This window comes from Podarcis melisellensis, assembly GCF_964234715.1.
Source record: "Podarcis melisellensis genome assembly, chromosome: 10".
Taxonomy (NCBI): domain Eukaryota; kingdom Metazoa; phylum Chordata; class Lepidosauria; order Squamata; family Lacertidae; genus Podarcis; species Podarcis melisellensis.
In genome coordinates this window covers 19,485,640-19,511,217 of record NC_138542.1, presented here as the reverse complement: position 1 = coordinate 19,511,217, position 25,578 = coordinate 19,485,640, and the positions used below count along the sequence as shown (strand labels likewise).

General features: G+C 44.2%; 1 long non-coding RNA gene across 1 annotated transcript; it reads left to right on the top strand.

Annotated features, from left to right (window-relative positions):
- Positions 1 to 22,675: 22,675 nt before the first annotated feature.
- LOC309379591 lies at positions 22,676 to 24,908 on the top strand. The gene is made up of 3 exons (XR_014172541.1): positions 22,676 to 23,116; positions 24,033 to 24,428; positions 24,728 to 24,908. It is a non-coding gene; the product is annotated as an uncharacterized lncRNA (long non-coding RNA).
- Positions 24,909 to 25,578: the final 670 nt, after the last annotated feature.

Below are 25,578 nucleotides of genomic sequence, written 5' to 3'. Positions count from 1 at the left end.
TTTGTCTGTTATCGGGAACATTTTCTAAAGCAAAATCGTAGAATTTAAAATGTCATCTCATGAACTCATCTTAGCCAAATGAAATAAGTTCCACTTAGCTCATAGTATAAAGCAGCCAGCAAAGCATACTTTTAAAAGGCAAAATTACATTTGGTTTTGAGGTCACCCTGTTGGCTTACCTCTCGTATTTGAAGCTTGTGCACGATATGCATGGAAACTACTTAGAATTGTTATTCAGGCTCCTTTTTTCCACCCTGAAAACATATGTAATATTCTTGGTGAGTGTTTTCACCACTGGTGTGAACCTGTCTTGTCACCTTCCCTGGTGGATGATGGTGTGACCAGGCATCCTGGACCTTCCAGTGACCCAGCTGGAGGGTAAAGGGATGCCGCCTGTATCGTGGTGACTCCCAGCCATGCCATGCCCCCGGCTGTCCAATCAACACGGCCAGGGCATGGCCCCAGTCTGTTTAAACCTTGGAGTGGCCAGGGACACTGTCTGTTTAAACTGTGGAGTGGCCTTTTGCCTCCTCACCGGATCTCCCAGCCTACCCGGTTGCTATGACAGCAAGCTTGCTATGGACATATGTTGGCCGCCATATTGATGGAGCCGGGTAGGAATTTTTCCACTTGGCAAACTGGCTCCAGCCATTTGGTTTTCGCCTACCTTTTAGCAATTGTGAGATCAGGCATTGGGTAAGCCTTTGTTTATGGAAGGGGATGTTGTAGCCTCCGCCTGCCCCTCCTTGATAAGGGTATCCTGTTAAAGGGATCTGGAGGTGTGGATCCTGTCTGAAGCCTGGACATGGGCTAGGGCCATGCCACGATCCCATCAGGGACCCTGGGGATGCCCCAATTTGACGTACGTCATAGGGCTCCCCCTACTGGTGGTTTACCCTTAGTGAGACTCCCTGTGGATGGGCAGGAGTCGGGATATACCGGTAGTCAGGTTTCACCCAATGCCTAAGCCAGTGTTTCCCAACCTTGTGCCTCCAGCTGTTTTTGAACTACAATTCCCATCATCCCTGACCACTGGTCTTGCTAGCTAGGGATGATGGGAGTTGTAGGCCAAAAACATCTGGAGGCCCAAGGTTGGGAAACACTGGCCTAAGCCCAACTGCTCACATCTGTAACCAATAAAGCTGTGGCCTATTTTATCCCATTAATCTAAAATACTCGTGTCCGTCTCTTTATTATATAAGGGACCTGTGAAGCCTGGGGCCTTGACAAGCCATTTGCATGGCACATGCAAGATCTATCAAGTCCAATGCTTTTTCATGAGATTGTGTCAAGATTTAGGTGGGCTGCCTGCCTTTTTATTTTTATTTTATTTTTAAGCCTCATATACGAGCCCATTCATCACCCTCCCCTTTATTAGAAAGCCCCCAACAACCTGGATATATACATATATGTTCAGAAAGGCTGCAAAACATCTTCAGGAAATTTTGGAAATGACATTGGTTCTAGCCAGATGGCACCATTCAGAACTGACTTTTGCAGCAGTTTTATCCTGCTGATTCCCCACTTCTAATGACTCCACATTGGAGATAGAAATGTAGTGAAATGTGATTCTCCTTCACCTTCGTTTTGATTTGGAAATGGCTTAGCAAACTATGGTGGCAATATAATAGAGACAGGCAGGGCTTCCCCTCTAGAAAAATGGTGCCTGTAATTAAATAATAATAATAATAATAATAATAATAATAATAATAATAATAATAATAATTTTATTTATATCCCGCCCTCCCCAGCTGAAGCCAGGCTCAGAGCAGCTAACAACAGTAAAAATAACACCGTTTACATAAAATCACAATCAATTAATTGAAACACATTCTAAAATCAATTCAGACTCAAATTAATGGCAACCATTGGGCTAGAGTTCTATGAGGATTACAGAAGGAGGGAGTCAGACTGTGCCTTGGCCAAAGGCCTGGTGGAACAGCTCCGTCTTGCTGGCCCCGTGGAAAGATGTCAATTCCCACAGGGCCCTAGTCTCTTGTGACAGAGCGTTCCACCAAGTCGGGGCCACGGCCAAAAAAGCCCTAGCTCTGGTTGAGGCCAGCATAACCTCCCTGTGGCCCAGGATCTCCAAGATGTTTTTGTTTGAAGACTGTAAGGTCCTCTGTGGGACATACCAGGAGAATGCATGTACTCACCATGAAGTTGTTACAGTAAGTGCCATACTTTTTAATAACAAAGGAAGAGGTGCTGGTACTGCGTACCCTGGAGTACCCCTTTTAAAAAGTACTAGAGATGGGAAGTTCTTAAAGCAAAACATTTCAGCTTCTACTTTTTTCAGTAGATGCTGTAGTCAAGGCAGCAGTTACATAACACCGAGGATGGGATACGGAGAAGTGTGGCATTTGCTGTAGGTGAATGATGTCAAGAATTAACCCACAGGTTGAAGCCACACAGGGTAAAGTTATCAAGCCTATAGTTCCAGCACTTCTCCTTTGTTCCCAATCTTCTTGGTTCAGATGGTATTTTCTGTTGCAATAACTGACCAACAAGAGAGACCGTGATTAAGAGATAGATCCCTTTCCCACTTCTCTTCAAAAAGAGATGGTATTCCTTTCTTTTGCGATATTAGAAAAACTGAGAAGCACAACGGTGGTTTTCTGAATAGTCCATGGGACTACAAATCAATATATGACCTTCGGGGGGGGGAGGGGAGTTGTGCCACCATTTCTACAAGTAACCGAACACCACCTAAATATAACCACCTTCCATATACCTTCAGTTGTAAACGTAAGGGTTTTACTTCCCCGGACCATTAGCTTGCGGTTTCTTTGTTGACACCATTCTCATAACTTATTTTCACATATGCAATGACAGAAACCGTGGGGATGGAAAAAAATATGTTGACTGGAAGGGTTTTTTCTTTCAAAAATAAAGGAAACAGCACATCCACTGGTAATTAAAGTTCCATTAATCTAAAAGTGATTTAGGCACTGCTTTCAGCTTCAGAGGTGTGAAGTATTAAATTTATGGTTTAAGATGATAATATCCACATATTAGGAAGTTCAGCTCCCTTTTTATTACCTTCAACCTTGAAGTTTACTTTTTACTTTTATTTTTTATATATTAAAAAGTGAAGCCTAAAAAAAGGGGGGGGGGTTATCTTTCACCAGGCAGCCATCGCTATTCTATTTCATTGCAAGACTTTTTGTTGTTGTTAAAAAAAAAGGCTGCATGTCACTCCTACAGGCTATTATTGTAATATATCACCAGCAAAAGGGCTAGCTGAAATGTTCTCTTCCATTATGGACCTCTTTCATAAGTTTTATTAAAAAGAAAAAAATATATATAATGGAAAAGTTGCTCTGGGAGTTTGGCAGAGCTATTAATAGTCTATATAGACCCATAAAACATTTCAAACAACATGGGCAATTTCTTTCTCTCTGGAAGTAAAATACATTTAAACATCTTAATAGTGGTGGAATATGACTGCATTTCAAGTAGGTGGTAACCCCAGTGGATAACCCCCCCCCACACACACACACATTTCCTAGTCTAAAATACCACTGGGGGCTGGAGTTCTAAGGCTATTTTCAGGTCTCCTTCTTCCTAGGGGTTGGAAATTTATTGCCATATTTTAACATGCATTCTGCCCGCCAACCAAACCATGATCTACTGAACTGCCCCATCTATACCATTATTATACAAAGAGGACATAATCCAGTTCTAGCAGTATGCAAGACCTAGGCCACATTCGTATCACACATTTAAAGCACTATGATACCATTAAGGGGCTACCATTGGAGGTGACCCGGAAACTACAACTAATGCAGAATGTGGCAGCTAGACTGGTGACTGGGAGTGGTCGCCGAGACCATATAACACCAGTCTTGAAAGACCTACATTGGCTCCCAGTACGTTTCCGAGCACAATTCAAAGTCTTGGTGCTGACCTTTAAAGCCCAAAACGGCCTGGGCCCAGTATACCTGAAGGAGCGTCTCCACCCCCAACATTCTGCCCAGACACTGAGGTCCAGCACTGAGGACCTTCTGGTGGTTCCCTCACTGCAAGAAGTGAGGTTACAGGGAACCAGGCAGAGGGCCTTCTCAGCTGTGGCGCCTGCCCTGTGGAATGCCCTGCCATCAGATGTCAAGGAAATAAACTTTTAGAAGACATCTGAAGGCAGCCCTGTTTAGGGAAGTTTTAAATGTTTGATATTTAGTCATGTTTTTAATATTCTGTTGGGAGCCACCCAGAGTGCTGGGAAAACCCAGCCAGCTGGGTGGGGTATAAATAAATTATTATTTATATTACAGTGGTACCTCGGGTTAAGTACTTGATTCGTTCCAGAGGTCCGTTCTTAATCTGAAGTACCACTTTAGCCTATGGGACCTCCTGCTGCCGCTGCGCCACCGAAGCATGATTTCTGTTCTCATCCTGAAGCAAAGTTCTTAACCTGAAGCACTATTTCTGGGTTAGTGGAGTCTGTAACCTAAAGCGTATGTAACCTGAAGCGTATGTAACCCAAGGTACCACTGTATTATTATTAATTATTATTATTATTATTACTATACAGTCATGGCTTCCCTCAAAGGATTATGGGAAGTGGTTTGTTAAGGGTGCTGAGAGTTGTTAGGCAACCCCAAGGAGATCCCAGAGCTACAATTCCTAGAACAATTTAACAACCAGTCACTTGAATTGTAGCTCCGTGAGCAGGAAAGGGATCTCCTACATCTCTTAACAAACCACACCTCCCAGAATTCTTTGGGGAAAGCCATCACGGCTAAAAGTGGTATCATAGTATCCTAGCACCTCCAGTTAGAGGTCTTTCCAAACCGAACCCAAAATTATCTACCCTTTTGGGGGAGGTTGGGGGGGGGAACCATTTCACTGATTTTCCTCAGATGCAGAAATAAAATCCCCAACAGTTTTTTTTTGGGGGGGGGACAAGGGATGGGAAATAACTCTGGTTCAGTTAGAATTTTAATGTCAACCTAGCTAATTCACACTTTCAGAAACAATATACGAACCAAAACACAGCTATATTTCAAAATCCACCGTCCTCTGAATTTTGTAAAGCAGTTTTCAAAGCATATAATGTGTACAATGCAATGAGTCCTGCTAATGCAATGGGGCTCCCCTCCCTCTTTTCCCACACCCCCTATACCTCTCAAAGTTGGCTTATGGGGGGGGGGAGAACAGGAGAAGCACCAGAACAGAGTGCAGAAGGAGAGGGGAGATTATTCTGTCTCGCTGAAATGCTTCGGCTGACAGAACTTTCGTAATAGTACAAAGTTGAATTCTGTCATATTGGGAGAAATTACTTGCAAAAATGTGTATATTGGGCTACATTTCATAAAAGTAATTTGTATGTTAGGAGGAACATACACTAAAATATGCTGGAAAGTTTCCATGAGGATTTTTTTATTTATTTATAAAAATCACAAACTGATGCAGAAATGTAGAATACTAAATTTATGACTGGAAAAATGAGAAACAAAAATATACAGGTTGAATTTCTAGGTGGGAAGAGTACAATTTTTCTCCCTTACCTAAGAACAAGGTCAAGAACAAACATCTGCACTTCTGTACTTTCAACAGGCCTTCCACTCCAAAGTCTAGCAGCACTTTTCATACAACTTAAGATGATAGTTTTAAAAAGGTAAAGGATCCCTGGACGGTTAAGTCCGGTCAAAGGCGATTATGGGGTTGTGGTGCTCATCTAACTTTTAGACCGAGAGAGCTGGCATTTGTCCACAGACAGCTTTCTGGGTCATGTGGCCAACATGACTAAACCACTTCCGGCACAACAGGACACCGTGATGGAAACCAGAACGCACTGAAATGCCATTTACCTTCCTGCTGCAGTGGTACCTATTTATCTACTTGCACTGGCATGCTTTCGAACTGCTAGGTTGGCAGGAACTGGGGCAGAGCAATGGGAGCTCACCCTGTCACAGGGATTTGAACCGCCAACCTTCTGATCGGCAAGCCCAAAAGGCTCAGTGGTTTAGACAACACTGCCACCTGTGTAAGATGACAGACGGGCTGCTAGCACCTAATCTTACCTACAAAAATAAAAGCAGATTTGTTAAACCCCTAAGAAACGTCCCAAAATCCACAGTGACCAAATCAAATTTCTGCCCCATCCCTCTCTGGGACAAAACTCAACCATCAAAGAGTTGATATTTTACACATGTAGTTTCAACATCCCAGACTGCAGTGGAATGAGTAACTTTCCATTTCATTATGCATTTTCATTGTCTCAGAGGATTCATTTCTTCAGAAGAAACTTGAGCTATCTGATGATCAGCCTTACTTCAATGTGGGACTGCTCTACCCCAAGGGGGTTTCATCTCCCAGAAATCTTAATTGGAGTTTTCAGTAATTGACATCCAGCTAATCTGCTACATCTTCTTCCTCTGTACTTATGAAAAATTTCAGAACTGCTGACAAGCTTCTTGCGCATGGTAAATGTGATAATTATGGAAGCTGGGCTTTCATATAATGGGCTTTGCTTCGTTGGTAAGATGGAAAATGATTGCTGATCATAACCAGAATGGAAAACTTTAATATTAGGAATAAATGTGCACAGGCCTGGTACCCAGCTGGTGAAAACCAACACATTAAGAAACAGACCTATATTGACTTTAGCCAATAATGATATTACAATAATTTATTATTTATGTGCCGCCCATCTGACTGGGTTGCCCCAACACCCTGGGCGGCTTCCAATAAATTAAAGCACAGTGAGACATCAAACATTAAAAACTTCCCTAAACAGGGCTGACTTCAGATGTGGGTGGGCCTTCTCCCTGTAGGTAATGCCAAACATAGCCCTACCCCTGTGTGCAAAATCACCCTTTCCTATAATCTCTGGGGCACCCACAGCCAACTCTTCCCCTGCTACCTTTCCCTGCTGCTCAAAGAAGTAATGGTAAAATGTAAAGGAGCCCTAGAGAGTTAAGTCCAGTCAAAGTTGACTACGGGGTTGCTGCACTCAGCTCGCTTTCAGGCTGCAGGAGCCGGCGTTCGTCCATAGGCAGCTTTCCAGGTCATGTGGCCAGCATGACTAAACTGTTTCTGGCACAATGGAACAATGGAACAGCGTGATGGAAGCCAGAGCTCATGGAAACACTGTTTACCTTCTCGCCACAGCGGTACCTATTAATCTACTTGCACTGGTGTGCTAGGTTGGCAGGAGCTGGGACAGAGCAATGGGAGCTCACTCTGTCATGGGGATTAGAACTGCCTACCTTCTGATCGGCAAACCCAAGAGGTTCAGTAGTTTAGACCACAGTACCACCAACATCCCTCAAAGAAGTACCACCCTACAAGCTATATTTGGTGGTAGAATCGTGAGCAGGGTCTCCTCTGCAGATAGGCTAGCCACCAATGGGAGAAGAGTTCTTGCAACTGTCTATGACTTGTTAGAGTGTTTCTCTGGCTCTTTAAGAACAAAGCGCAAAAGTTGGCATTGCTATTTGTTGTGATGCAAATGTTAATATGAGCATTGGGTTTGCGTGCGCCCCATGTTACTCACATAGAGAAAGCAGCATCTGAAGACAACTTTAGTTTTCTACAACCTGTTCTCCCTCTTGGAGCCCACATTCAGAGTCCCTGAGTCTCCTTTCAATAACCAAGTCTTGTCTCTTGAGGTGCTATGTTCACATGGGTCACCCATAACCAACTCCCAGAAGGCACTGGGGCTCAGGCTGCAAATTGGTAACACAAATATACAACTTTTCAAAAGGAAAGTTTTGAAAGGAAAGATTCTTTGGGCCTTCCAGCAACGAGATCGCACAGACATCTGAGGTTACATTAAATGGGAAAATTGAGACTGAAACCTCAAAATGGTGGCCCAGCAGGCAGCCCAATTGACTGGAATTCAGGAAACAATTCACTCCTTTCCCTCCCACAGCCCAAATTGGAAGAGAGCTAAAGGCATCATAAAGCAACAATATCAGCCTTCCCATGGCACAGATAACACCTTTTAAGAGCAAGAGAGCAGATTAGACTCTGCCTTATCACAAAATCCCCGTTAAGCAAACTGCAGGCAAGTCATGGTAGATCAGCCTAGCGGGCAGCTCTGAGCTATTAGGTGGTAATTTGCACTGACACCACAGACACTGATAAAATTCTCCAGATGTCTGAGGAGGAGAAATTATAAATTAGATATACAGAGGAGCTCTGCTGTGAATGTGTTCACTGCTAGTAGGTCTGGGGAAAAACAACACAGATGGGTCAGGAACATCTGTGGCATCTATATAATGGGCAGCGTTGCTTCAGAAAAGAGCAGTGATGAAGCCGTTTCCGTAAATTGCGATACTACCATGTTTTGTATTAGGATTTCATGGCATCCAAAATGGGAAGACCACTGCTTTTGGAAGGACTTAACATCTCACCTTATTCTTCTAGAATTGACCTCCTACGAATTACGTTGGGTTTGATCCTTAAAACAAGTTAAACTAGAGACTAGAACTTTGCAGAAAATCTAACAACAACAACAACAATAATTTATTATTTATACCCTGCCCATCTGGCTGGGTTTCCCTAGCCACTCTGGGCGGCTTCCAACAGAACACTAAAATACAATAACCTATTAAACATTAACCCCTTCATGGATCACTGCCTTGTCGTGCTGAAGGGGCTTGAATAACTCAGAGAAGTTATGAGCTATGCCATGCATGGCTACCCAAGACGGACAGGTCACAGAGAGTCAAACACAACTAAGACGACTAAACAACAACAATTAAACATTAAAAGCTTTCCTAAACAGGGCTGTCTTCAGATATCTTCTAAAAGTTTGGTAGTTATTTTTCTCTTTGACATCTGGTGGGAGGGCGTTCCACAGGGCGGGTGCCACTACCAAGAAGGCCCTCTGTCTGGTTCCCTGTAACTTGGCTTCTCATAGTGAGGAAACTGCCAGAAGGCCCTCGGAGCTGGACCTCAGTGTCCGGGCAGAACGATGGAGGTGGAGACACTCCTTCAGGTATACTGGACCGAGGCTGTTTAGGGCTTTAAAGGTCAGAACCAACACTTTGAATTGTGCTCGTATAACAATAGAAAAGGGTCGATTGGTGGATAGGCATTGGGTAAGCCTAGGTCTTGGTTGGAGGGAAGGTTGTAGCCTCCACCAGCCGCTCCATGTGTAAGGGTTTCCTGTTAAAAGGATTTGAGAGGAGTGGGTCCTGTCTGATGCCCAGAGGGAACTAGGGCCATACCACTCCTCCAATGAGGACCACTTGGGGAACACCCTGATTTGACATAGGTCATAGGTCATCCCTTCTGGCTGGCTTTACCCTTAGTGACACTATCAGCAGATGGGCTGGACTGAGATATGAAGTTCCTTACTCTAGTGCCTATAGCCCAGGGGTCAGCAACCTTTTTCAGCCGTAGGCCGGTCCACCATTCCTCAGACCATGTGGTGGGCCGGACTATATTTTTGGGGGGGAAATGAATGAATTCCTATGTCCCACAAATGACCCAGAGATGCATTTTAAATAAAAGCACACATTCTATTCATGTGAAAACACCAGGCAGGCCCCACAAATGACCCAGAGATGCATTTAAAATAAAATGACGCATTCTACTCATGTAAAAACACACTGATTCCTGGAGTGTCCACGGGTCGGACTGATAAGACGATTGGGCCACATCTGGCCCCCGGGCCTTAGGTTGCCTACCCCAGCTGTGACCAATAAAGTTGTGGCCTTATTTGATCCCAAACCAATATTCCGCGTGCTGCCTAGTTATTTGTGCCTTAGGGAAGAAGGGGGGGGGGGTCATGGGGCCTCGACATGCAATTGACCTCCTATGAATTATGCTGGGTTTAATCCTCAAAATAGTTAAATGAGGAGACTAGAACTTTGCAGAAAATCTTGCAACAATAGAAAGCTTTCAAGTGAAACTGCTGACAAAATATTGGAGCATGGAGTGCACCAACTCAGGGTTCCAGTTGGCCAAGCATACCTTCCATTAGGATACCCCACTCTAGCCCCGACAGCTATTTTTATTTGTTTATTTATTAAATTTGTATACTGCCCTTCATCTGAAGATTTCAGGGCAATTCCCTTGTCAACAGCCATCCTTCCATCCTCACTGAACATGCTAAGTCCTCATTGTGCTATTCTTTGGCTTACTTCCCCAGGGTTTCCTTGTCCTAAATATTTTGTGTACTTCTGCAAACTTCAGGAGCCCCACAAGCTTGCTCCCTCTTGTGTGTGGATGGCACTGTCTTGACTATACAAGGATCCACGTTTGGAGAACAAGTTTGCTATTAGTATTTGCCCCTTCCCCACCAGGAGGGTGTAACTTGCATCTTTATCAGAGTGCTGGGCTGGGTGTAGAAGTTAAACACTGCAATGGGAATTTATTTGTGAATGGCCATAGCTTAGTGGTACCCCAAAGTGTCTCCTAGGTTGTTCCTTGGCATCTTCAGGAGAAAAGACTCTTTTTCTGAAAAGATTGAGGTTGAATCCTGACAAGACAGAAGTACTGTTTTGGGGGGACAGGAGGCGGGTGGGTGTGGAGGAATCCCTGGTCCTGAATGGGGTGACTGTGCCCCTGAAGGACCAGGTGCACAGCCTGGGAGTCATTCTGAACTCATAGCTGTCCATGGAGGCACAGGTCAATTCTGTGTCCAGGGCAGCTGTTTATCAGCTCCATCTGGCACGCAGGCTGAGACCCTACCTGCTCGCAGACTGTCTCGCCAGAGTGGTGCGTGCTCTAGTTATGTCTCGCTTGGACTACTGCAATGCTCTCTATGTGGTGCTACCTTTGAAGGTGACCCGGAAACTACAACTAATCCAGAATGTGGCAGCTAGACTGGTGACTGGGAGCAGCCGCCGAGACCATATAACACCAGTCTTGAAACACCTACATTGGCTCCCAGTACGTTTCTGAGCTGATCGCCGAAGAATTGATGCTTTTGAATTATGGTGCTGGAGGAGACTCTTGAGAGTCCCATGGACTGCAAGAAGATCAAACCTCTCCATTCTGAAGGAAATCAGCCCTGAGTGCTCACTGGAAGGACAGATCGTGAAGCTGAGACTCCAATACTTTGGCTACCTCATGAGAAGAGAAGACTCCCTGGAAAAGACCCTGATGTTGGGAAAGATGGAGGGCACAAGGAGAAGGGGACGACAGAGGACGAGATGGTTGGACACTGTTCTCGAAGCTACAAACATGAGCCTGACCAAACTGTGCAAGGCAGTGGAAGACAGGAGTGCCTGGCGTGCTCTGGTCCATGGGGTCACGAAGAGTTGTACACGACTAAACGACTAAACAACAACAACAACAATGTTTCTGAGCACAATTCAAAGTGTTGGTGCTGACCTTTAATGCCCTAAACGGCCTTGGTCCAGTATACTTGAAGGAGCGTCTCCACCTCCATCGTTCTGCCCGGATACTGAGGTCCAGTGCCGAGGGCCTTCTGGCAGTTGCCTCACTTCAAGAAGTGAGGTTACAGGGAACCAGGCAGAGGGCCTTCTTGGTAGTGGCACCCGCCCTGTGGAACGTCCTCCCACCAGATGTCAAAGAGAAAAATAACTACCAAACTTTTAGAAGACATCTGAAGGCAGCCCTGTTTAGGGAAGCTTTTAATGTTTAATAGGTTATTGTATTTTAGTGTTTTGTTGGAAGCCGCCCAGAGTGGCTGGGGAAACCCAGCTAGATTGGCGGGGTATAAATAATAACTTCTTATTATTATGAAACCCTAGGACATGCAACCAGTCACTATAGTATAGACCAGTGTTTCCCAAACTTGGGTCTCCAGCTGGTTTTGGACTACAATTCCCATCATCCCTGACTATTGGTCCTGCTAGCTACGGATGATGGGAGTTGTAGTCCAAAACAGCTGGAGAGCCAAGTTTGGAAAACCCTGGTGTAGACAGTACAGAGTTAGGCTGTGTCAAGCCATGGGTACATCTAAGTCAGCTTCCTATGAACCTATAAGCATGCTAAATATCAAGTGTTATTTTGAATTTTCTGGTATTCAGTGTGAAAACTGATACCCTTTTGACATAAATGGGCTATTGAAGACTTGCCAGTATAGCAGAGATTTTGATCTGCCTGCTTTATGTCAAGGGAATGATGAAAATATTTAGGTTATCGAATCTGAGTGGTATCCTACTGGCAGTATTGCTGCCAGTAATGTTGCCTTTCTGGACCAGTAATATGGCTGGATGACTTGCAAAAGTGCTACCAAGATCCTATTATAAAATGGCAGCTGGAACATTCAGGTCTGGCAAGGGAAACTTCATGGATGGCCATACTGCTTGCGACGTGAATATGGAACTTATTCTAATCGCAGTAGATCTTATTTTGATGCTCTAAAATGAAGGCTGCTGTTTTGGCGAGGTGGTATCGAGTGACATATAAATGTACGGGGAAAGTGGCAGACGAAGGGAAAAATATGAGAAACCACAGAACAAATGATGTGGCTTTTTATTTTAAGTGAATGCAATTGGATTAGATTGCTGAATAATTGGCTACCCAGTAACAGGTGAGACAGACCTACGTTGTAAAATTGTGTCAATGCAGAAATACATCTTTGAGGCATTTGAGGGTACCAAAAATAAAGTATTTCTCCCTGCAGTTGGTGATGAGTCCCTTTTCAATTCTGACACATAGAAATGTAGAAACACATTTATTCTGGAGAAGCATTTGGGAAATCAAAGGATGTATTTATGCAGGAAACATGAATCTCCATGAAGGCACCAGAAACTGAAATTTATGTATTTATTCACATTACTGAAAACTCTATAGAAGTTTTCTAAGGGCCTGTGCAGTCCTAGCACTCTAAATCTTAGGTGAAGTTCTTGTAGCATAGGCATAAGGGGGGGGTGTAGAGAGACACTTTGTGAAGCTCAATTTAATGCTTTTCCCGTAAGTTAAATTATAGACTAGTTAGACAGAACCCAGCAATAGATGGTTATATTAATGGGCCCAATAGAAGGAGGAATAGATCTCTCAGGGTATTATCAGGCACATTGGGTTCTACAGTATTTTTAATTACATAGTTCTGTCAATTCCAGACTAATTACCAAATGTCCCATTGGAAGTAAAGAAAGGAAGTGCAGTCTATCCATTTATTTCAAAAAGTCTGTATCCTTTCAGTGGTCCACATCTCCCTGCACCCAATGTTAATAGGGAAGGAAAGGCAAAGCAAAGCAAAGTGACAGACAGACCATTATCACGCTGAAATTCACTTGTCTTCTCCATCCCTGAGTTTTGCTTGAACTCCCTAAGAGATATCATTGGCAGGATTATTATAACAACCTGCAGTTTCATAAGAGTATATATTTAAAGAAGGTGAATAGCTGAGCAAATTAAGTTAATTTGGATATGCAGAAGATATTAAAAACAAATTGAAGGAAAGAGGGGGGGAGGAAGTCAAGTTTTGAAATGTCAAAATGATTATAAAATTGGTGAAATGTATAAAATTAGCAAAATGTATAAAGTTGAAAAGTCTAAATAAAAATTCAAATATTAAAAAAGAGAAAAGGTAAAGATAAAGGGACCCCTGACCATTAGGTCTAGTTGTAACCGACTCTGGGGTTGCGGCGCTCATCTCACTTTATTGGCCGAGGGAGCCGGCGTACAGCTTCTGGGTCATGTGGCCAGCATGACTAAGCTGCTTCTGGCGAACCAGAGCAGTGCACGGAAATGCTGTTTACCTTCCCATCGGAGTGGTACCTATTTATCTACTTGCACTTTGATGTGCTTTCAAACTGCTAGGTTGGCAGGAGCAGGGACCGAGCAGTGGGAGCTTGCCCCATCACAGAGATTCGAACCACCGACCTTCTGATCAGCAAGTCCTAGGCTCTGTGGTTTAACCCACAGCACCACCTGCGTCCCCCCAAAAGAAAGGGTAGCTTGGCTCCATTTGCTGAACTGGAGCAGTCAAAAAGCACAGGAGTGGAAGAGGCTTGCAAGGAGGGTGCATGTTTGCGGGTTCTGACTTGTGACCCTCAAGAGATGCTTTTTTGTAGGCACCAGAGTTTTCAGAAGGAAGAAAAATAAAGCCCGTCAATAAAATCCCATCTTGCAATCTTTGAATCCAAGCGGTTAGGGGTCTGCTTTCAGGGGAGAGGGGAGAGACAGGAACATACAGACAGCCTCCTCCTCTGTTGAGCAGCTGCACTTCATCAGAGTTTGGGGAGGGGGAGCTTTCAGGAGACACGGACGACGACAGAAAGGGGGGACGTTGCAAAGGCTTAGTCAGGCTGAGGGGAGCCAAGGTACCTCTCCCAGGGAAGTGGATGTGCCGCTTCCGTCGCATAGGGCAGCTGTTTACCAGCTCCATCTGGTACGAAGGCTGAGACCCTATTTGCCAGCGGACTGCCTCGCCAGAGTGGTGCATGCTCTGGTTATTTCCCGCTTGGACTACTGCAATGTGCTCTATATGGGGCTACCTTTGAAGGTGACCTGGAAACTGCAACTAATCCAGAACGTGGCAGCCAGACTGGTGACTGGGAGTGGCCGCCGAGACCACATAACACCGGTCTTGAAAGACATACATTGGCTCCCAGTACGTTTCCGAGCACAATTCAAAGTGTTGGAGCTGACCTTTAAAACCCTAAACTGCCTCAGCCCAGTATACCTGAATGAGTGTCTCCACCCACATCGTTTTACCCGGACACTGAGGTCCAGCACCAAGGGCCTTCTGGCGGTTCCCTTACTTCGAGAAGCCAAGTTACAGGGAACCAGGCAGAGGGCCTTCTCGGTAGTGGCACCCACCCTGTGGAATGCCCTCCCTTCAGATGTCAAAGAGAACAACAACTACCAGACTTTTAGAAGACATCTGAAGGCAGCCCTGTTTAGGGAAGCTTTTAATGTTTGATGTATTACAGTATTTTAATATTTTTTTGGAAGCCCAGCCAGATGGGCGGGCTATAAATAAATTGTTGTTGTTGTTGTTGTTGTTGTTGTTGTTGTTTTCGCCAGGGAATTTCACATAAGGAGAAAAGGCGGAGAGGGGTTTTTCCTGGGCTTCTATGCTGGAGGGCAAACAGGAAGAAGGCAATTCCGGAATCTGCTAGCGATTAAGGCAGACGTGGTTTTTGGACTTCTGCACTGTACATAAGTTTTTGCACTCAATAAAAGCTGTAAAGACAGGCCGGAGTCCTGGCTGTTATCTTCGTGAGCAACCACACTCGCACCTCACACAAGCCATTTTCTTTCTCCCTAACTATCCATCCCTTCATCCACAGCCTGTCTGCCTATCCATCAATAACCTGAAACAAGCATTAAAAATATCCATAAAACATCAGCACAGCTGATAAAACCACCGCAGAAGCAGCAATATAAAAATACCGATAGTTATAAATGGGGAAACCTAAAGCTTGTGGAAATATAATTTTAAGCTATTTAGATCATTAAAAAACACCCCATGGTTTAATTTCAACTATCAAGTAAGTAGTATCATTGCAGTAAGGGATGGAAAGTTGAAACAACAATAGATGCTACAAAAGGTAGCAGATAAAAGTGTTATCAGTGTTATTCGAATGTTAACTTAGAAAAGGGTTATTGTTAGCTACATCACTAGGAGCACTGATTGCATGGTATCTTTTCCTTTGTGCGCTGCAGAAAAAGCAAGAGTGATTCTAATGAAGCAGCTATGCCCATTGCATAATAATTATAGAAGGGGAGGTGGCTAAACAGCGATTGGTCAGCCATATGCAGTTCTGGACAAGCTTTTTTTAAAAGGTTTGCAGAGAGCGAAAAGGATATTAAGCCATAGTTTGCAGTTGGCTTAAGGGAAACTGGTTAACTGAAGGCTTCCTGGTTTATTTTTTAAAACTGAAGCTCACTGCAAAGGGAGGAGTGAAGAGGCTGCATACATGAGGAAAAGGCTTGTACGTATTGTGGTTTAATAAGGTGAGATAAAAGAAACTGCAACAGTTCACTGTGTCACTTTGGACTTGCCTTTTGCCCTGCTCTTTCCAGGCATTGGTCTGTGCTTTAAAGCTCCAGAGAGAAGTTCGAAGTGCTAATTTTGAATTAGTTCGAAGCTCTAACTTTGAATTAGTTCGAAGCTCTAACTTTGAATTAGTTCGAAGCTCTAACTTTGAATTAGCTCGAAGCTCTAACTTTGAATTAGTTCAAAGTTCATATTGGTTCATAGCTCTAAGATTGAGTTAGAACTTAGAACTAATTCGAACTTTGAACTACCGTTAATTTCGCTCCATAACACGCAGTTTTTTTCTCCTAGAAAGTAAGGGAAAATGTCTGTGCGTGTTATGGAGCGAATGCCTACAGATGGCGGGGGAATTTGCTGCAGTCGTGAGGAGTCCTTGGCTCGCTTTGAAACAGCAAAGCGAGTGTAAGCGGCTCCTGTCAGCTAGCGGAGCCGGGGAGGAGGGAGAGAAGCAGAGCGGGGTTGGCTGCTTTAAAACCCCGTCCTCTATGTCCCTCTCTCCTCCCCACTGAGCTGCTAAGTAGCAGCAAAGCTTTTCAGCCAGCCTAGCCGGGAGGAGGGAGAGAAGCAGAGTGGGGTTGGCTGCTTTAAAACAACCCCGTGCTCTCTGTTCCTGCCTGCAGTTTTTTGCTGTCCGATTTTGGATTAGCCACTGTAGGGGCTGTGTGTGTGTGCTTGAGCTATCATTCTCCTCCTCCTGCTTCCCCTTCACTGTCCCTGCGCCCCTGCGACTTTAGGATTGACACTGTGTGTCTCTGTGTTGTGAGGCATCGTTCTCCTTCTCTTGCTTCCCGTTCACTCTCCCAGCGCCCCTGCGCGCCCCTGCGACTTTAGGATTGACACTGTGTGTCTGTGTGTGTGTGAGGCATCATTCTCCTTCTCTTGCTTCCTGTTCACTCTCCCAGCGCCCCTGCGACTTTAAGGATTGATACTCTGTGTGTGTGTGTGTGTGTGTGTGTGTGTGTGTGTGTGTGTGTGTCTGTGAGGGCTCCTTCTCCTTCTCTTGCTTCCGTTCACTCTCCCTGCACCCCTGCGACTTTAGGATTGACACTCTGTGTGTCTCTCTGTGTCTGAGGGCTCCTTCTCTTGCTTCCATTCACTCTCCCTGCGCCCCTGCGACTTTAGGGCCAGTTCTCTCTCTGCGTGTGTTTGTGTGTTTTGACCTCACTGCGCTTGTTGGGGGAGTGTGTTGGTCGCAATTTTTCCTAATTTTTGTCTCAGAGTGGTTACTATCGTGGTTTTCTTGCCGGGGAGGAGGGAGAGAAGCAGAGCCTACTAGTTTTAAAGGAGCAAAGCCGGAGAGGAGCCTCTCCTGCATTATTTGCAGCATCCTTCTCCACACCCCCGTGTGCTCCTTGTCCCTTGAGTGTTTTTCCTTCCCTCCCCACTTAAAATGTGGTTACAAAGCACGGATCCACATGGATCCTCAGGATTTTTGTATTGGGCTACCCCAAACTCACTGTCAGATCACATGTCTGTGGCCACAGCATGAACCACAAAAATCATACATCCACTGTTTCATTTAGAATATTTTTTTTCTTGTTTTCCTCCTCTAAAAACTGTGTGCGTGTTATGGTCAGGTGCGTGTTATAGAGCGAAAAATACGGTAAGTATTGCAGTCCTGAGCCACTTAAGGCTTTATAGGTCAAAACCAGCACTTGGAATTGCACCCAGAAACTAACTGGCAGCCAGTGCACTTAGGCCAGGATTGGTGCTATATGTTCAAGCCATCTTGCCCTGGTGAGCATCCTGCCTGCTGAATTCTACTTCTCATTTCTTAAGGCACAAAATAGCATCTAAGATTAAACGCTGACAACTCCGGTTGCTGAAGACAGACACAACAACAGCCCCCCTCCCCACAATACCAGATTAATTGTTGTTTGTTTGAAAAAAGTTTTGTGTACCTTCATTTTTAATTGCATTTTTTATCATTATGTACCACATAGGCCACATTTCTAATTATGCCACATGTAAAAAACACATTGTAAAACAATGCGCACAACTCAATTTAAGTTTTATCAGCTTGGTGGTGTTTAGGTGTTTAAAGTTCATTGTATATTTTTATTTGGGTGCCAAAGCCCATTCAAATGAATGGGAGAGCAAAGATTATTGATGTGTGCTTGAGATTGTTGTTATTTTGTTGTGCGGGCAGCTCCTCTACTTCTATTTGTAGAAGCAGGTGCAACTGAAAGCATTCTTCCTCTACTTAATATTAGATGAATATTAGATTAGGAGTTAAGGGGCTTTGAAGATCTGTTTATTTCTTGTCCTTCAAGGTGCTTTGAAGAGGTAGGGACTGCAAAGAACAGAAGGGATGAGACTGAAACTCAGTGGTAGAGCACATGCTTTGAATGCATAAGGTCTTAGGTTCAATGTCTGCTAAAAAAATTCAGGAAGCAGGGTGACAGGAAATACTTCTGCCTGAGAGTAGACCATACTGGGTTTCTATGGACCAAAAAATCTGACTTGGTATAATAATAATAATAATAATAATAATAATAATAATAATAATAATTTATTTATACCCTGCCCATCTGGCTGAGTTTCCCCAGCCACTCTGGGCGGCTTCCAATCGAGTGTTAAAAACAATACAGCATTAAATATTAAAAACTTCCCTAAACAGGGCTGCCTTCAGATGTCTTCTAAAGATAAGATAGCTGCTTATTTCCTTCACATCTGAAGGGTGGGCGTTCCACAGGGCGGGTGCCACTACCGAGAAGGCCCTCTGTCTGGTTCCCTGTAACCTCACTTTTCACAATGAGGGAACTGCCAGAAGGCCCTCGCTGCTGGATCTCAGTGCCTGGGCTGAACAATGGCGATCAAGACGCTCCTTCAGGTATACAGGACCATTTAGGGCTCTAAAGGTCAGCACCAACACTTTGAATTCTGCTCAGAAACATACTGGGAGCCAATGCAGATCTTTCAGGACCAGTGTTATGTGGTCCTGGTGGCCACTCCCAGTCACCAGGCTAGCTGCCGCATTCTGGATTAATTGCAGTTTCCAGGTCACCTTCAAAGGTAGCCCCATGTAGAGTGCATTGCAGTAGTCCAAGCGAGAGATAACTAGAGCGTGGACCTCTCTGGCGAGACAGTCTGCGGGCAGATAGGGTCTCAGCCTGCGTACCAGGTGGAGCTGGTAGACAGCCGCTCTAGACACAGAATTAACCTGTACCTCCCTGGACAGCTGTGAGTCCAAAATGACTCCCAGACTGCGCACCTGATCAAACATTATGAAGTCTCATTACAGAACCAGTGATTGCAATTTTCATTCCACCAAGTCAAAGCTTTCGGACACCGTTGAAATAAAGTCAGACTTGCCTCCACTTGTTTTGTAATCGCTAACAGACTGATAATTGTTGCCTTGTCTCAGAACTGTTTTTGACACAAGACAAACACTAGGTACAAGCTGATAGATGTAGTAGCTCATGAAAATGCTCTGAGTGGCCACCCCTTCCTAATTGGTGGCGCAGTGACAATTTTTTAAGTGCAGGGGCTCAGCAGGACAACCCCAATATGCTGCAAAGGAGAGTTCATAGCCATGCAACCCAAACAGAGCCCCCAGCTTGACAACCATATGTCAGGAGTGCTCTGATGGTGTTTCCTGCTTGGCAGGGGGTTGGACTCCAACTCTATGATTCTATGAAATGTAGCCAGATGCAATAATTTCTTATGGACACACACATGCAATACATGGCAGAACACACAGTTTATTAGGATCAGTCATAGTGAACCAGTCTCATTCTCTGAAGTCCTCTGTTCTAATATGGCACAAACAGTAGTAAAATAGCCCAGGACTACAAGACCTCAAGGACTGCCTCTTTCCATATCAATAAACCCAGATGCTGCAATAATAATCTCAAGCCCTTCTTCATGTGCCTTCTCCATGATCAGCGGGATGGCAACACAAGCGGCTCCCTGTTTGTGGAATGATGCCCCTACAGTGGTACTTTGGGTTACAGACGCTTCAGGTTACAGACTCCCCTAACCCAGAAATAGTACCTTACAGACTCCCCTAACCCAGAAATAGTACCTCGGGTTAAAGAACTTTGCTTCAGGATGAAAACAGAAATTGTGTGGTGGCGGCACGGTGACAGTGGGAGGCCCCATTAGCTAAAGTGGTACCTCAGGTTAAGAACAGTTTCAGGTTAAGAACGGACCTCCGGAACGAATTAAGTTCTTAACCTGAAGTACCACTGTATTTCCATCAGAGAAATGTTGGAGGGAGTGGAATAGGATGTCCTTATTTTCATCAGAGAAATCTTGGAGGGTATGGGAATGCTTTTCTGAGGGAGGTTTGTCTGGTGCCTTCATTATACATTTTTAGGCGCCTGGCAAAGTGTTCCTCTTCAACCAGACCTTGGGCTGATTAATATTCTATGCCCTTTTAAATGTATTTGTGGGAGGGGGGCATTGTTATGTTTTTATTCTATTGATTCCTGCTTCTGTTCTGTATTTTTATCCTCTGAATTGCCCTGAGATCTTTGGATGAAGGGTGGTATATAAAATAAACAAACTCGAAAGCTTCCACATTGCCACATTCATCTGTCTGGTTATGGGTACTCCCATGGATAATAGGATTATTCCAGCTCTGGAAAAAATCCTGGAGCTCACTTCACCCATGTACCTCCAGAACATCAATATTCCTTGTCAGATTCCTGTCCTTTATGGGGAGCTCAGCGAATTAACATCAAAACATTCCAGTTGGGGGCATTCCATTGCACCCTCTCTTTCTGGACGTTGATTGGATACTGCAAATGAGTTACATCAGCATTTGCAGCAACACAAGACGACCATACTATTTAAAGTGGTGATTGTTTTGGGTTTTTTTTTTAGTATAGTCATACGTCGGGTTACAGACGCTTCAGGTTGCATTTTTTCAGGTTAAAAAGGTAAAGGGACCCCTGACCATTAGGTCCAGTTGTGACCGAATCTGGGGTTGCGGCGCTTATCTCGCTTTATTGGCTGAGGGAGCCGGCGTACAGCTTCCGGCTCATGTGGCCAGCATGACTAAGCTGCTTCTGGCGAACCAGAGCAGCACACGGAAACACTGTTTACCTTCCCACCAGAGCGGTACCTATTTATCTACTTGCACTTTGATGTGCTTTCGAACTGCTAGGTTGGCAGGAGCAGGGACTGAGCAATGGAGCTCACCCCGTCACGGGGATTCGAACCACGACCCTCTGATCAGCAAGTCCTAGCCTCTGTGGTTTAACCCACAGCACCACCCGCGTCCCATTCTGGACCCGTGTCAGGTTACGGACCGCCAAAACCCGGAAGTACCGGTTTGGGTTACTTCCGGGTTTCGGCGGTCGCGCATGGACATAAGCACTAAATTGCACATGTGCAGAAGCACTGAATCGCAACCCGTGTGTGCGCAGACATGGGTTGTGAACGCTACAGGTTGCGAACGTGCATCCCTCTGAGATCACGTTCGCAACCTGAGCGTCCACTGTAGTTGCTTCCTGCTGCTACCTAAGACCCCTCCAAGTTAAAACCAATAATCCGGTTCTAAGAGATCTCTTTAAAACTGTTGTTCTACTCATTTATTCTTCCCACCCCCATGTTTTTCATGGCACAAGGGGGGATGACTTGTTGGCCCTGACTTCCTGCCTACAGCCCCTTGTGTACGTCTGCTGTATGTCTGCTTCAGGGGAAACTGCTTTGCTCAAATAAACTCCCTAGATGATGCAGAGGCAGAAAGGGGCTATAGATGCTGGTAGGGAAACAACACGGAACATTATATATATATATATATATATATATATATATATATAGAGAGAGAGAGAGAGAGAGAGAGAGAGAGAGGGGGGGGGGGAGAGAGGGTTCATGCAGCACCGCCACTCCGCCTATAGGTGTGGAAGCTTACACATGATGCAGATAAAAAGTGAAAAAATAGATTCATATAATGGAAAGGAAAGGATGGCAGAAACCTTTCTTGTCCAGTCTAGCAATCTGCAAAATAACCTCAATTTGGGTGGTAATTAGTTGCACATTGTGAACACCATTGTCAAATGCTTGAAAAATATCCAGCTTTTCTTCTGAGAGTTCTCAGTGTTTTGTTCTCATAACGATGCCTGAGAATTTCAGTGCATGGGAGTAAGCAGTGCTATTTTTCTAGAAAAAGAGGTGCTGGAACTGAGTTGAATTCTGGCTGAAAAAAATCCCTGGGAGTAAGAGAAGCCAGTTCATTTGATCAGGAATGGCCCAGGAGGATTTCAGGACCCTGACTGATCACATTGCCTCCAGGGAAAATAGGCAGCCATGAAACATGAACCTTTCTGGAATCTCTAACAAAGTCTCTTGGTAGCAGGGCTCAAGCTGGAACAAGAGCTGTTACAGATCCACACACAACCCCAAAACAGCATGTGGCATTCCCAAGCAATCAATTGGCAATCAAGCCAATTGATTGCCTCAGAGTTAAAGTATTGGTTCTGTAAATGCATTTCCATTTTAAAATTCCAGGCCAGTTCCAGCAATCAATGACCATTTCAGTCAAGAGTAAGGGGTTGAAGTAATCAACTTTTGTCCTGGGCTACCAGCTTTGGAAACCTAAGGTGGTATTCACCCCACTGAAGTTAATGACCATGGCTAAACGAGGCCCATTCATTTCAATAGGTCTAATTCTGAGTAAAACATAGTCAAATGCCACCCCCTAGCATGATGAATGCTGAGCACACACATTCAGAATTGACACATATTTGGGGAATAAATCCTCAACTACGAAGTGCATAAGCTCAGCTTTCAGTATCGCTGAGTATATTCATGTTTTTGCTATGTTCTTTTTCAGAATTCAGCACAGCAGAATCATCTGAGGCAGCAGAAGCATCAGAATTAGATCCCACAGGCTATCATTCTGGAATACTCTCCCTGGGGATGCTTACCTGGAGTCAATGCATTATTTTGGCAGCAGACGAAGAAATTTTTATTCTCTCAGGAACTTGGGCAGCAGCTTTAGCATTGTGGTTTCTGTGGCCATTTTGGCTGTATCTTAGGGATCGTTCTGTTGCTAAGAATGGCAAAGAGTATTTTATTTCTAAATTATTATTTTTTTGTGGATCAACACTTTTAGCTTGCAGTATTATTTTTAAACAGCGGATTTGTGGCAATTGTGGTATTTTTTTTTTATTGTTTTGAAGTGCCTGGAGTCTTTCCTTTGCTGGCAGCAATGAACAAATTCTGTGAATGAATAACTGGTGGATTTCTCCTGAAGAATAAACCCTACTGATACACTCTTTGGTATGGAACATGCTTTTCAAAATAATAATAATGGCAATAATGATGATTTGATTTCTTATGCTCCCTCCAGCTTGACGTACCTGGATGGGTTTCAGGAATTTAAGAATACAATATCGAAAACAGTTTAAAACAAATTGCTGCCAAGAATTGGTCAGCTCCTCTATTTACATATCTCTGGTGTCTTAGGCAGGGCAGGCATAGACAAACTCGGCCCTCCAGATGTTTTGGGACTACAACTCCCATCATCCCTAGCTAACAGGGATAATGGGAGTTGTAGTCTTAAAACATAGGGAGGGCCGAGTTTGCTTGTGCCTGGGCCAGGGTTAAAGAGGCACATCTTCAGCACAGGATGGAAACTAAACAATGAAGGTGCCAGACACACCTTTGTGGAGAGGAAATTCCATACATTAGGGCTGGCACAGAAAATTCCCACTCCTAAGCTGCCATGCGCTGAACTTCTGAGGGGTTGAAACGACCAAGAAGGCTCCCTCTGCTGATTTTAACACCCAAGAGGGTCTGAAGGAAGGAAGTAGTAACTGAAGTAGAAGTCTGACAAGATAAGGCAAAAACACAACCCCAAGTTTGGCTCCACATTGCAGAGAAGCAACTATATTTAGAACACTAAATTTAGAACAGGGATGCCTTCAGATGTCTTCTAAAAGTCTGGTAGTTGTTGTCAAAGAGAACAACTACCAGACTTTGAGAAGACATCTGAAGGCAGCCCTGTTTAGGGAAGCTTTTAGTGTTTGATGTATTGCAGTATTTTAATGTTTTTTGGGAAGCCGCCCAGAGTGGCTGGGGAAGCCCAGCCAGATGGGCGGGGTATAAATAATGAATTATTATTATTAATTATTATTATTTGTCATTTCTCTTTCTCACACCATGCCTCTCTGTTCCTTATCTTTCATTATCTCAGGCAATTATGAGGACCGAGGAAGACCAGCACTAAAGCCAAATGCCAGGACTACACTGCATGAACTGGAAATAAATACATCACCTCACTTGGTCTGACTTCTTGAGAAGATGATGTATGGAGCACATTCTAACCAAAACTTGAACCCTGGACTGTGAAGGGAATGGCTTGCAACATTTGGATGACAAAGAGAAACTTCTCATCCATATTTGCTGTCAAGCAGATCACCAGTTCTGTTTACTGTCAGAATAGCAACATGGGAGAAACACAATACATTTACTTCTCTTCTTGTGATGAATCTAACCATTGATCCATCTAATTTTGAGTTGTGTATCATGACCCCACCTGAAAGTGCTAGGTGATAAAACCTGCAAAGTAGGCAGTCTAGCAATGTGTTATGTACTGAAGTTCTCACCCTGGGCCAGCAGGGGGATACTGTAGATAGTTATACAAATGAAGGATCGAAAGTGACGTTCAGTGATTGGATAGTTTGTATGCAAATGAAGGATCGAAAGTGACGTACAGTGATTGGATAGTTTTGGAAAGTTGCTACAGTTACTTTGTTCTGGAGCTCTATATAAGCAGGCTGGCTGAACTCTTCAGTGCAGTTCAGTTCTGGCCTTTAAATAAACAAGAGCTGTTTGAAGAATCGCTGTGTCATCTAATATGTTCACCCACAACTTAACACAATGGATAAGAGATGGGGAGAAATTCAGTTCAAATCGCATTTCAAGGAGTACCTGCCTAAATCACAGTTTGTGAAACAATATGATAACCGAAAGATAGACTTCCTTCAAAATTCGCTGCATTTTGAAATGTAGTTCTCCAGCCAAGAAATACCTAGGAAAAATGTGCATACTGGGGCAGGGTGTTCATAAAAATGCCTGTTTTAAGTGAACACAACAGACAAAACAAATTCAGTATATTATGGAAAATTGCTCTGCAAAAATGTGGGCATTGGGCAAAACTGCAGGCAAGCATTCGCGTATTTGTAGAAATTCACACTGAAATGCTGGTGAATTTTCACAAGGAGCTAAATATATAGATTGATAGTGAACTGGAAATGTGGAAAACTGAAGACAGGAAAAATGAGAAACTGAGAGAACTCAAAATGGACAGGTTTGCCCATCCCAACCACAAGCTACAGCACTGGATTCAAAATTAATGCAAAAGCTCTGTATACTTCTTCTTCATCCCACTGTCTTGTTTTCTATTTGTTTAACCTACACATTTTAAACTCAGTCTTGCTCCTAATTGCCCTTTATAGGAGATAGGGAATGCAATGACGTAGGATTTCCTTTGCTGCTTCTGCCCCTGAACTTGGGCGCTCTCCGTTTTAAGTCGCATCCGATTAATTTGTTTCTTGTTCACAAGGTATTTTTAGCACAAGGCCGTCAAGACTGATGTGAGCAGATATAAAAGGAGGCAGGTGCAGACGTTCCTTTGCTCCCATCCCAAAGCTATGCCTGATCACTCCACCAATGGTGAAAACAACAGCCAGTCATCCCATTTTTGAAAAAGGTTCCCTCCCCCCCCCCCAATACCCTTG